Source organism: Hemicordylus capensis, chromosome 2 (assembly GCF_027244095.1).
Source record: "Hemicordylus capensis ecotype Gifberg chromosome 2, rHemCap1.1.pri, whole genome shotgun sequence".
NCBI classification, from domain to species: domain Eukaryota; kingdom Metazoa; phylum Chordata; class Lepidosauria; order Squamata; family Cordylidae; genus Hemicordylus; species Hemicordylus capensis.
Genome location: NC_069658.1, coordinates 85,515,122 through 85,526,348, shown reverse-complemented (window position 1 = coordinate 85,526,348; position 11,227 = coordinate 85,515,122). Strand labels below are relative to the sequence as shown.

At 39.8% G+C, this 11,227-nt stretch overlaps 1 long non-coding RNA gene across 1 annotated transcript; it reads left to right on the top strand.

Moving 5' to 3' along the window:
* The first annotated feature begins 270 nt into the window (after window positions 1–270).
* On the top strand, window positions 271–9,889 carry LOC128345508 (uncharacterized). The gene is made up of 2 exons (XR_008316500.1): window positions 271–7,776; window positions 7,865–9,889. It is a non-coding gene; the product is annotated as an uncharacterized LOC128345508 (long non-coding RNA).
* Window positions 9,890–11,227: the final 1,338 nt, after the last annotated feature.

Below are 11,227 nucleotides of genomic sequence, written 5' to 3'. Positions count from 1 at the left end.
GTAGCACAGCATATTATATTCAGTGCTGAGAAAAGAAAACCACAAAATCAAACCTTCCTCCTGGTGTATCCTCTTCTTCAAGAGAGGCACGGTATAAGAGTTCTCTCTTTGCCTCCCAGTCCCTTTGAATACATTTTTCATTTGAAATTTTCTCCTTTTGTTGCCCTCTTCCTCCCCCCGCCCAGTCAATGGGGGCACAGTTGCCAATGACAACAGATGATTTGTATCATGATAAGCCAACCAAGAAGCAAGGAGAGAGATAAGGTAAGAGATAAGATAAGTTTATTTGGTCATTGACCAGCCAACATTTACAATATACCAGTACGTATTTTACAAATAATATAACAGAACCTGGCCATAACAGAGATAATATCAGTGTCCACATTAGTTAAAAGATAATTTAAATAAAATTCATCAGACCGGCCAGGCAAATTATCTAACATAGGAGATATACGTCTTAAATGGGGTTCACTATAAAAATCACAATAAAGAATAACATGCGAGGTGGATTCTATAACCCCTTTGCCACATGGGCAAAGTCGTAAAAATAGCAGAACTCCCTTAAACCTGCCTTCCTATACTGCTGTAGGAAGAACATTTAAACGTGCTAAAGTGAGGGCTTGTCTAAATTTAGGGACAAGCACCACATCAAAGTACTTAGCTGGTTTAAGATTAATAGCTTGACTCCTGAAGTATAAATCCTGCTTGATCCATGCACCTTCTTGTTGAACTTCTATATCCAAAACATGTTTCTTAACTAGCTTCCTGGCTTGCTCAAATCCTACAGTATGCAAATCGTCTACGGAGAGGCCAAAACCCGAAAATTTTCTCAACACAGCTCGTTTCCAGCTTGAATTAAAACCATCATTCATAGCCAAAGAGGCTAAGCCGGCCTGTCCAAAACTCAGTTTTAACCTAAACTGAAAAATACAGCACCAGTATAAAGATTCCAGCCTAATAAGCCCAACTTCTCTTCTGATGAAAGCATTAGGAGCACAACACAGTACCTGCAAAATGCATCTAATAAACTTAGTCTGGATAGCCTCAAGTAGGGCAAAATTACTTGCAGGTCCCAGTTGGGCTCCATAGGTACTGCAAAGGCAGTACTTTGGCTGTATAAAGTCTCACTGTAGCAGGTATAAAAGCAGCACCATGTATAAAATGGTAAGATTTAATCTTATTTATGACCAATTGAGCATACTGCCTGATGGAGTTAAAATGGGCATTTCTAGAGCCAACAGAGTGAAACGTAATTCCTAGATATTTAAAGGAATTAGCCTGCTCAATCTTGTGTCCTTGTATGGACCAATTATAACGTCTAGCTCGCTTAGCAAACACTAAGACTTTAGTTTTACTATAGTTTATTTCAATAGACTCTTGGTTACAAAACGATGAAAACAGTCTAAGGCATGCTTAAGGCCTACAGGTGTCTGCGACATAATAGCCATGTCATCCGCATATAATAATATGAAGACATGCCTATCGGCTAGCTTAGGTGGATGAATAGAAAGGGTGGACAAACAAGAGATCACCGAATTAACATAGATGTTAAACAGAACAGGAGCAAGTATACAGCCCTGATGTACTTCTCTAAAAGATGGAATTTCTGATGTTAACTGTCCAGTTGGGCCATAACGAACTTTCAAATAAGTATGCTTATGCAAACTAACAATAAGTTTGTGTAATCTTTTGTCTATGCTAAGAGCTTCCAGTTTAGACCACAGTCTCTCTCTAGAAACTGAAACAAATGCAGCTTTAAGATCAATGAATGCTACATAAAGTGCTGAACCTGGGAACCTAGAGTACTTCTCTGCCAGAAATTGAAGGGTAAAAGCACGTTCTGTGGTGGAACGACCCTCCCGAAAGCCTGCCTGCTCGATAGCTAAAATGTTATTTGCCTCAGACCAGTCTAGAAGTTTTATCAAAAGATGCCTCACATAAATTTTACTAATAACATTGTAAGCTAATAGGACAATAGTTGGCTGTGTCCTAACGCCTACCTTTTTTATAAAGAGGAATTATTACAGCAAGGCCCCAATCGCTGGGTATGTTAGCAGTAGTATCTGTATAGGTAAATCCAAGAAGCAAGGAGATGAGAAGCCAATCGGAAGCCAGTGCAAGAATATGAATCAGCAAGGGAAAAACAGACCTCTAAAATAGTGCTAAGAACATCACATTTTGCCCAAAACAGGGTTCTTCTGCTCCGAGCTTGAAATGGGCCCTTTGTTTAAAGCTTCTCTCAAAGCAGCCTGTTTCAAGTCGAACATTTTGCTGCTGAACCATCTGCACATCCCTAATCGAGCAGACTCACTTCAGCACAGTCCACAGGGTGAGGGTGCTGCCTTGCCAGTTTCCCACCAATTCTGGTCCTGGAAGACATGCTACCTTGGCCTATCTATCCTCCAGTCATTTGATTAGTACTTAAGACTTTGGCTGCCTTCATTTTAGCTGCTCAAATGACTGGAGGATAGGAGCAAGGTAGCATGTCACTTTGCACAATTGTCAGATATTCACACACTGAAATCAAATGCTGAAAACACTCCAACAAAGTTTATTGCAAACATCCACAATTTTGACAGAAGTAATAGGGTTGCAGTTTCAGTACTGATTTTATTGTGTATATATGTTTGAATGAGGTAAACTAGCTCATTATTATTTTATTTTAAAAAATATATTTTAGCCACAGAGTGATAGTTGAGCAAAGATGTATGTAACTCATTGAGGCGATTCTCACAATTGCCAAAAAGTGGGCTAAGGTACCCTAGCCCGCTTTCTGGTGAGAGTGAGAACCACCAGGTTCGCAGGCAAGCCTGGTGTCCTCAAAGTGGGTAACTCGCTTACGGAGCCCTCCCCTTAGACAAGGGCTTAAATACCACTCCCCTTAAATACCCGCCTAAATACCCCTCCTCTCAGCCCAGGTTAGCAGAGTGAATGCTCCGCTAACCCGGGTTTTCTGATCGTGTATTGTCGCAGTACAGCTCTGCGGTGTGGCAACACATGAGGAGACACCCGTCGGGAGGCTACAAGCAGCCTTCCGGGCTTGGGGGTCTCTACAACATGCCCTGCGCGCTCATGTGGGGCACCCTGGAACTTCTGGGGGCTGCACAGCCCCTGATCCCCACAGCCCCGGCCTGCTCTGTGACGGAGCTGGCTGTCATGTGGGCGGCCAATTTGGCTACCCAGGGCTGTATCCCTAACCCTGTGTGATTAGTTTCTGTACCATCTAGCAGATGATACAGTAAAAGGCCCTTGACTTGACTTGACTTGACTTGAAATGAAAAGTAACTGGATCATTGTACTGTACAAAGAGGTTTTACAAAGAGAACAGAATAGCAGAAATCTAATCCAAGTCATTCAGGCAAAGTTTGGAGCATGTCTTATTATTACTAAACTAATTATGTGAACATAGTATGGTTTAATAATTAGAATGGTTTAATAATTATAACTAGCTGGGCCGGGCGCAGAGCATTTGCACTTCTAGTTTGCCGCAGCCATTCTCTCTCCCCCTCCCCACCCCCCGCCTCTCCGGTGCTTATTTTCCTGGCTGGCCGGCCCGCTACCTCACACCACCTCCTGCCAGCAGCCGCGTCCTCCAACCCACCTTCTCTTGCCTTCCGGCCAGCTGGCCCACCACTTCCTCCCGCCAGCTGGCCTGCCTTTCTCCAGCCCGCCGCAGTTTATTAAAATAAATTGATAGCCTACACATGACCAATTTTATTTTACCCACACAGCCTTTAGGAAAGGCTGTATTATTATTATTTCTTGTTTACACAGTCAGACAGGTGTTATTGACTGGTTTGTTTTATCCAGACATCGAGTCCTTCCCAAGGACCTAGAATGGCTGAATTTTATTGTCAATGTTGTTGTTGTAGATATCGTTGCAGAATATAGGCTGTTCCCAGTAAAGCTGCTTTTTGTAATTGGCTGATGGTAATTTCTGTGACCCCTATGGTGTTGAGGTGCTCTTCAAGGTCTTTTGGAACTGCACCCAGGGCGCCAATGACCACTGGGATTATTTTGGTCTTTTTCTGCCACAGCCTTTCAATTTCAATTTGTAGATCTTTGTATTTGGTGATTTTTTCTATTTCTTTTTCTTCTATTCTGCTATCCCTTGGTATTGCTATGTCGATTATTTTAAATAATCGATTATAGTCAATTATTTTAACCCATAATATTTCTACATCTTCATTTTCTTCAACTTTTTCAGTTTTATGGTCCCACCAATTTTTGGCTACAGGTAGCTTGTACTTTTTGCAGATGTTCCAGTGTATCATCCCTGCTACCTTGTCATGCCTTTGTTTGTAGTCAGTCTGTGCGATCTTTTGACAACAGCTGATTAGGTGGTCCACTGTTTCATCTGCTTCTTTACAAAGGCTGTTTGTGGTGGATTTTTCTACTTTTGCTCTTATTGCATTTGTTCTTAGTGCCTGTTCTTTTGCAGCCAGTATTAAACCCTCTGTTTCTTTCTTCAAGTTGCCATTCTTAAGCCATTGCCAGGTCTTGGTGATGTCTAATTTTCCACTTATGTTGTGCAAATATTGACCATGCAGGGGCTTATTTCTCCATTTTATATATTATTATTACATTTATATCCCGCTCTTCCTCCAAGGAGCCCAGAGCGGTGTACTACATACTTGAATTTCTCTTTCACAACAACCCTGTGAAGTAGGTTAGGCTGAGAGAGAAGTAACTGGCCCAGAGTTACCCAGCTAGTCTCATGGCTGAATGGGGATTTGAACCTGGGTCTCCACGGTCCTAGTCCAGCACTCTAACCACTACACCACGCTGGCTCTACTACTATTACTACACATATTTATATAATGATTTTCAACAAAACTGTTCAAAGCAGCTTATATAGAAAAATTAAAACATAAATAAGATGGTTCCATGTCCCAAAAGGGCTCACATTCTAAAAAAGGGATAAGAGAGAGACATATTGCACGAGCTGAATCTTCCAACATAATTGAAGGTCAATGAATGCATACTACTAAAGATCTCTTAACAGTCAGAATTTTTTTAATTTTGTTTACAAGAAAATGAGACTCTGCATTCTCATATGATTGAGAATCACCTATGTTCCCCTCTTCCATTTATGCCTAATATACATTGTCTCTATAAGTGTTGCTGGTTTGGGCCATTATTTGTTTGTTTATTACATTTATATCCTGCTCTTCCTCTTGAGCAGTGTACATGGTTATTTTGATCCTCACAACAACCCTGTGAGGTAGGTTAGGCTGAGAGATACATGACTGGCCCGGTGAGTTTCATGGTTGAATGGGGATTTGAACTTGGGTCTTCCTGGTCTTCCTGGTTCTAGTCCAACACTAACCACTATGCTATGCTGGCTGATTTCGTGCCTACACCGGTATAAAGCTTTCAATATTAGGATATATTTGTACAAGTTGATCAGGACTCTAAAACTTAAACAGCATTTTGGAGACAGCAATAGGGGAGAGATTATAGATCCTTTCAAAAGGAAATCCTCATTTGTGCCTAATATAGATAATCCAAATATCACAGTCTTTTCAGAGCAGGTGGAGAAGGATTTGCAACTTATTGTAAAAGAGTATAGAGATAAATCTAGGTTTTACTCTAATTTTTTGAGGAAACGATGGGAAATCTTACAGAGACTGAGTAAAGACCCCACAATTACCATTAAAAAGGCAGATAAAGGTGGAGGAATAGTAATCATTAACACTAGTGATTATAATGCGGAAGTTGTAAGACAATTACAGGACATAGTGAATTATAAACCACTTGCATGTGATCCCACTGTGAAGGTTTATGGCCTGATTAAAATGGTTTTGAATGAGGCAAATATTATGGGCTATATTTCAGATTCCACTATGGAATTCTTGTTGAATAAAACATCGAGGGTCCCCATCTTTTATGTGCTACCCAAGATACATAAGCCACAAAGACCACCAGTGGGTAGACCTATTATAAGTGCTTGTAATTCCTTATTGGAACCCCTATCGGTCTATATAGATCATTATATAAAGCCGTTTGTGATGAAATTGCCCTCATATCTGAGGGATACATAAGATCTTATCGCCCAAATGGAAGGGATGACTGTAGAAGAGGGTGTCATTATAGCCACATTGGATTTTAAATCCCTGTATACGAACATTCTACTACAGGAATTGAGACAGGTTATTGAGCAACATTTAGAACAAAGGGAAAGTTGGGACCCACCCACTTTTTTCATTATGGAATTGGTGGATATTGTCTTGGAGAATAATTTCTTTAGATATAAGGACCAATTCTTTATTCAGACATGTGGTGTATCCATGGGTTCAGCATTTGCCCCTAGTGGAGCTAATTTGTTTATGGGACATTTAGAGACAAGATTCATTTTGAATCCTACTGTAAATCCATTTTTTGTGAATATTGTGTACTATAAAAGGTACATAGATGATTTACTGATTCTCTTTAAACCAGGAAACAAAATGAGTGAATTTGTAGATTGGCTTAATGGAATACACCCTAGAATTCAATATACATACCAACATCGTAAGGAACAGGTACTTTATCTGCATACCATAGTAAAAATAACACAAAAGAGAAAGGTAGCATTTGAAGCATATGAAAAACCTAGTGATAAGAATACATTGCTACACTTCCATTCATTCCATCCAAGCCATTTGAAGCGTAATTTACCATATGGCCAGTTTCTAAGGTTAGAGGAATTCCACAGTAGCAAGACAATATGAAAAAGAAGCAGCTTCTTTGGTTAGACAGCTGCAAGAGCGGGGGTATCCCGAGGATGTCATATGTGAGGCACGCCAGAAAGCTAAATATAGAAGAAGACAGGATTTATTGAATAATAAGATAAGAGAAAAGAAAAACAGAGTAATATGGACCACAGAGTTCACTCCTCTCTCTTATCAGATACAGCGCATGATCCTAAAACATTGGCATCTAGTTTCGGGGATAGAAGGTTGCAGTAATCCCCCCCCCACTTTGCTTATAGGAGGACTAGGAATTTAGGTAGCTTTTTGACAAGGGCGGACTCCCTGGAGAAAGGAGATCAGAACTCGGGATTAAGAGGCTTTTATCCATGTGGGAGATGTTCAGTTTGTGCGCAAGCGGAACGCATGATTAGTGTGATAGATCCTAACACAGGGAGTAAAAGGAACTTGGACTTTTTTGCCATGTGTGATACCAAGGGAGTAGTATATGCGCTTAAATGTGCATGCCCCAAACTGTATATAGGTAAGAGTATACGTAAAGTGAGATCTAGAATCTTGGAACATAAATCTAGAGTGAGGACATGTCATAGCGAGTCACCCATAGTATCCCATTTTTTAGAAAAGGGACATACATGTGATGAATTCAAATTTTTTGTCCTGTTTAAATACACACCGCGAAGATTCAGCTATGAAGATATGAATACTACATTATTAAGGAAAGAGGCATTCTTCATACACCTGCTTAAGACTTATGTTGGAGGTCTTAATACCAATCAAGATCTTTCATGTTTTTTGGGAGAACATTAGGAAAGAGGAATGCACACAGTTACTTTGGAATAGCTATGGATGCTGTTATCATGAGTTTTACAGAATCAGGAGAGAAAGAAGAAGCTACCTGATTAATTTGGTAAAAGGACGCAGCTGTGGGTCATTAAAACTTAGCGTGCTTAATTGGGGATCAGTTTAAAAAGGAGGGGTGAGCGCAGAGATTCTAAGCATGTCTCCACAGGCGTATTAGTCTAAACACTGTGGTAAGATAAGGCCGGTAACAGAATGTAAGCATACATTGCTTATACTTAAAATGGTGAGTGTTTAGAGTTGGATCTGTATGTGGGAGAAACAGTATTTGGCAGGAAAGCTTCTATGATGTGATGCATTGTTTTCTTGTTTAGGTTTATCTGAAGAAGTAACAATTAGTTATGAAACAGATTACTATCCGGAAAATCTGTAATATTGCATATCGTTTGCTGTACTGCACATGGATTTGGCTTTGAAAGCATAAGATTAAATTACGCAGATTGTCTCCACTTGGAATATATGGAGAAGGAGACGTATCATCATATTCCTGAATTAAGAAGAGAAACATCCTCCCCACTGGATTCCACGGGATTTGCACTTCTACTGTGAACTAATACATCTACAGGATAAGAACTGTTTATCCCTATATGGGCAGTTGTAACATACATCTGGGGGAATACTTCTTGTTATATATGTTTATGCACTTTGTCATATACAGTGTGTAAGCCACTTTGGCTCTGATATGTTTATCAGATAAATTTATTGTGGAAGTTAAGTTGGCGGTCTGAGTACTCCTCTTCAGATTGTTTAGTCACTGTGGGTTGTTTGGTTATTTTTGTTACTATCGCGTGACTCCTGTTGGTTTAGCAACACGATGAGCATGTGAGGACATTTGTATCCAGTTGTAGGCAAATGTAAAGAAGAAGCTGTTTAAAAATGGCATGCTAGCTTTACAGTGAAAAGTAGCTCTTGTCTTGAAGTTTGATGAATGGTTGCTGGGAATAATACTTGGGGGAAATAAAAAGTACAAGACGTGCTTATGCCAGGCAAAAGTACAAAGGTTTGTAGTCTGCTAAGTTCTTTTCCCAAAGCACAGAATTAGTGATGTTGCCAAGTTACACCTGAAGCCGATAGCTTTGACTCCCACTTCAAATATCAACAGCAGAGGGCTCTGGAAAATGAAACAAAGTTTTAGAATGTCTGTTTTAAAGAAAAATAAAATAAAGTTATTCTAGGCAACATATGTCCAAGTTTGCTCTGCCAGCCCCGCTTTACAGCTTATTTCTATGTATATTAATACTACATCTCTTTCAGGAAAACAGACCAGCAAGATACAGGTAAACCACTAGTTGCACTTTCTGATAGTGGTTTTGGGTCATGCCACAGATGGATTTCAACTGCCATTTTTCCAGCTTGTAAGCTAAGAAAAACAGGGCTGCTGTGATTTACTTGGAACTAAAGGCCGTACTGTGTATCTTCCCCTCCTTAGATGAAAAATCATCTTGGGCATGATTAATATGACTGGAGGAGAAAGTAGTAGCCCCTCCTTTCCCACTTCTCCTCTGCTCAGACTGTCAGCCTGGGAAAGCACAAAAAAACTACTATTAATCTACTTTTATGGCCATTCTGTCCCAGAGTCTGTGGCCAATCTTCATTTACATGTATAATTTTTAGCCCACTTAAGGCAAAACAATGGTCTGGTTCACACAATGGTTTGAATCTAGGTTTAATGTGGGTTACCAACATTAGCATGATTGAATGAGCCCATGCCAAAGAGGGAATATAAGAATAATCTCAGGCAGGGGCGTAACTACTATTAGGCAAGGGGAGACGGCTGCCTGGGGGCCCCCACGCCTCGAGGGGCCCCCCAGAGGCAAGTCACATGACTATATATTGTAAAGTGTGTGTGCTTGTATCAGCGAGGGGCCCATTTTAAAATTTTGTCTCTGGGCCCACTCCAGCATTGTTACGCCCCTGATCTCAGGCCATAAAACACCTTGGTGAGTTCACAAAATCATGCTAATATCAGTAACCCTCATTAAACCTAAATTTGAACAATTGTATGAACCAGATCAGTTTGAACCTTAGTTTGATGCTTTTTTGTTGTTGTTCCCCTCCTGGAGGAACTAGCAGCCACAGGGGCCTTGAACCAAACTGGGACCACAGTAAGGGGAATGCACTTCATTGTGGTCTGTCAGTCACACCAGTGGGTTTTGCATCTGTGAGGAAGCTCAGTCAGGAACCTTCCAGTATTCTTAATCCCTCCTGCTTTATGGCGGGAGCCCCCCCCCCTTTGTGGTTTGTCTTCCCTTGGTTCTTCATTGTCCACATTGATCAACAGCTCTATCTGTGAGATGCTTTTCTTTGCTCACTAAAAAATAAAAAATCTTGCTGCTTAATCTTTTTAATCCTGTTTTTAACTCTTTCTACTTTTCCAGAGTATGTTCTTTCTGTCAGTTTTGCATATTCATTTTTACTGGGCCCCCTTTCCCCTCTCCCTTCCTGAGGGAGACAAAAAAAAAAAGGTGGGTCTTTCCCTTGTTTTCTCCTGTTTGAACAGCTTTTTGTTGTATGGCCAGCAAAGTTATATTCAAAAGCTGCTTTGTTTGCTGGGCCAATTGGGCAAAGAGGCACCTTTTAAATGTGATTCTCTTTATTTAACGGGGTGAGTAACTGGCCCTTTCATCCCCCAGCAAAATACCTCCAAGTGACTGTTGCTGGTATCTATCTGCTGTTTATTTTTTGATTGTGAGCCCTTTGGGGACAGGGAGCCATCTTATGTATGTATATATGTATTTATTTATTTCTCTATGTGAATCGCTTTAGAAACTTTTGTTTAAAAGTGGTTTATAAATATTTGTTCTTAATTTATGGAATTCTCTGCCACAAGATGTGACTTGAAGAAGGGCTTAGTTAAATTAATTATTAATTATTTATTTATTTGATTTGTATACCGCCCTTCCAAAATGGCTCAGGGAAGTTTACAATTAAAACACACCACTAAAACAGTAAAGAGCTAAAACAAATTAAAAAAAACAATATAACCATTAAAAAACAGTTTAAAACAACAATTAAAAATTACAGTGATTAAAAACCCTGAAATTGGGTTTTGAATTTTAAAATAAACCAAAAATTAAATTTATAGAGGACAAGTCCTAGTCCTATATAGGACAAGAAACTTTTGTTTAAAAGTGGTTTATAAATATTTGTTCTTAATTTATGGAATTCTCTGCCACAAGATGTGACTTGAAGAAGGGCTTAGTTAAATTAATTATTAATTATTTATTTATTTGATTTGTATACCGCCCTTCCAAAATGGCTCAGGGAGGTTTACAAATAAAACACACCACTAAAACAGTAAAGAGCTAAAACAAATTACAAAAAACAATATAACCATTAACCATTAAAAAACAGTTTAAAACAACAATTAAACAATTACAGTGATTAAAAACCCTGAAATCGGGTTTTGAATTTTAAAATAAACCAAAAATTAAATTTATAGAGGACAAGTCTATCAATGACTACTATGGCTATAGGCCACCTCCAGCCTGAGAGTCAATATGCCTATAAATACCAGTTTCGGGGAGCAGCAGCAACAGAGGGCATGCCCTCAGCTCTTGCCTGTGGCTTCCTGAAGGCATCTGGTGGGCCAGTGTGTGAAGCAGGATGCTGGACTAGATAGGCCCTGGACCTGCTCCAGGAAAGTTATTCTTATGTTATGTTCAAACATTCCAGGG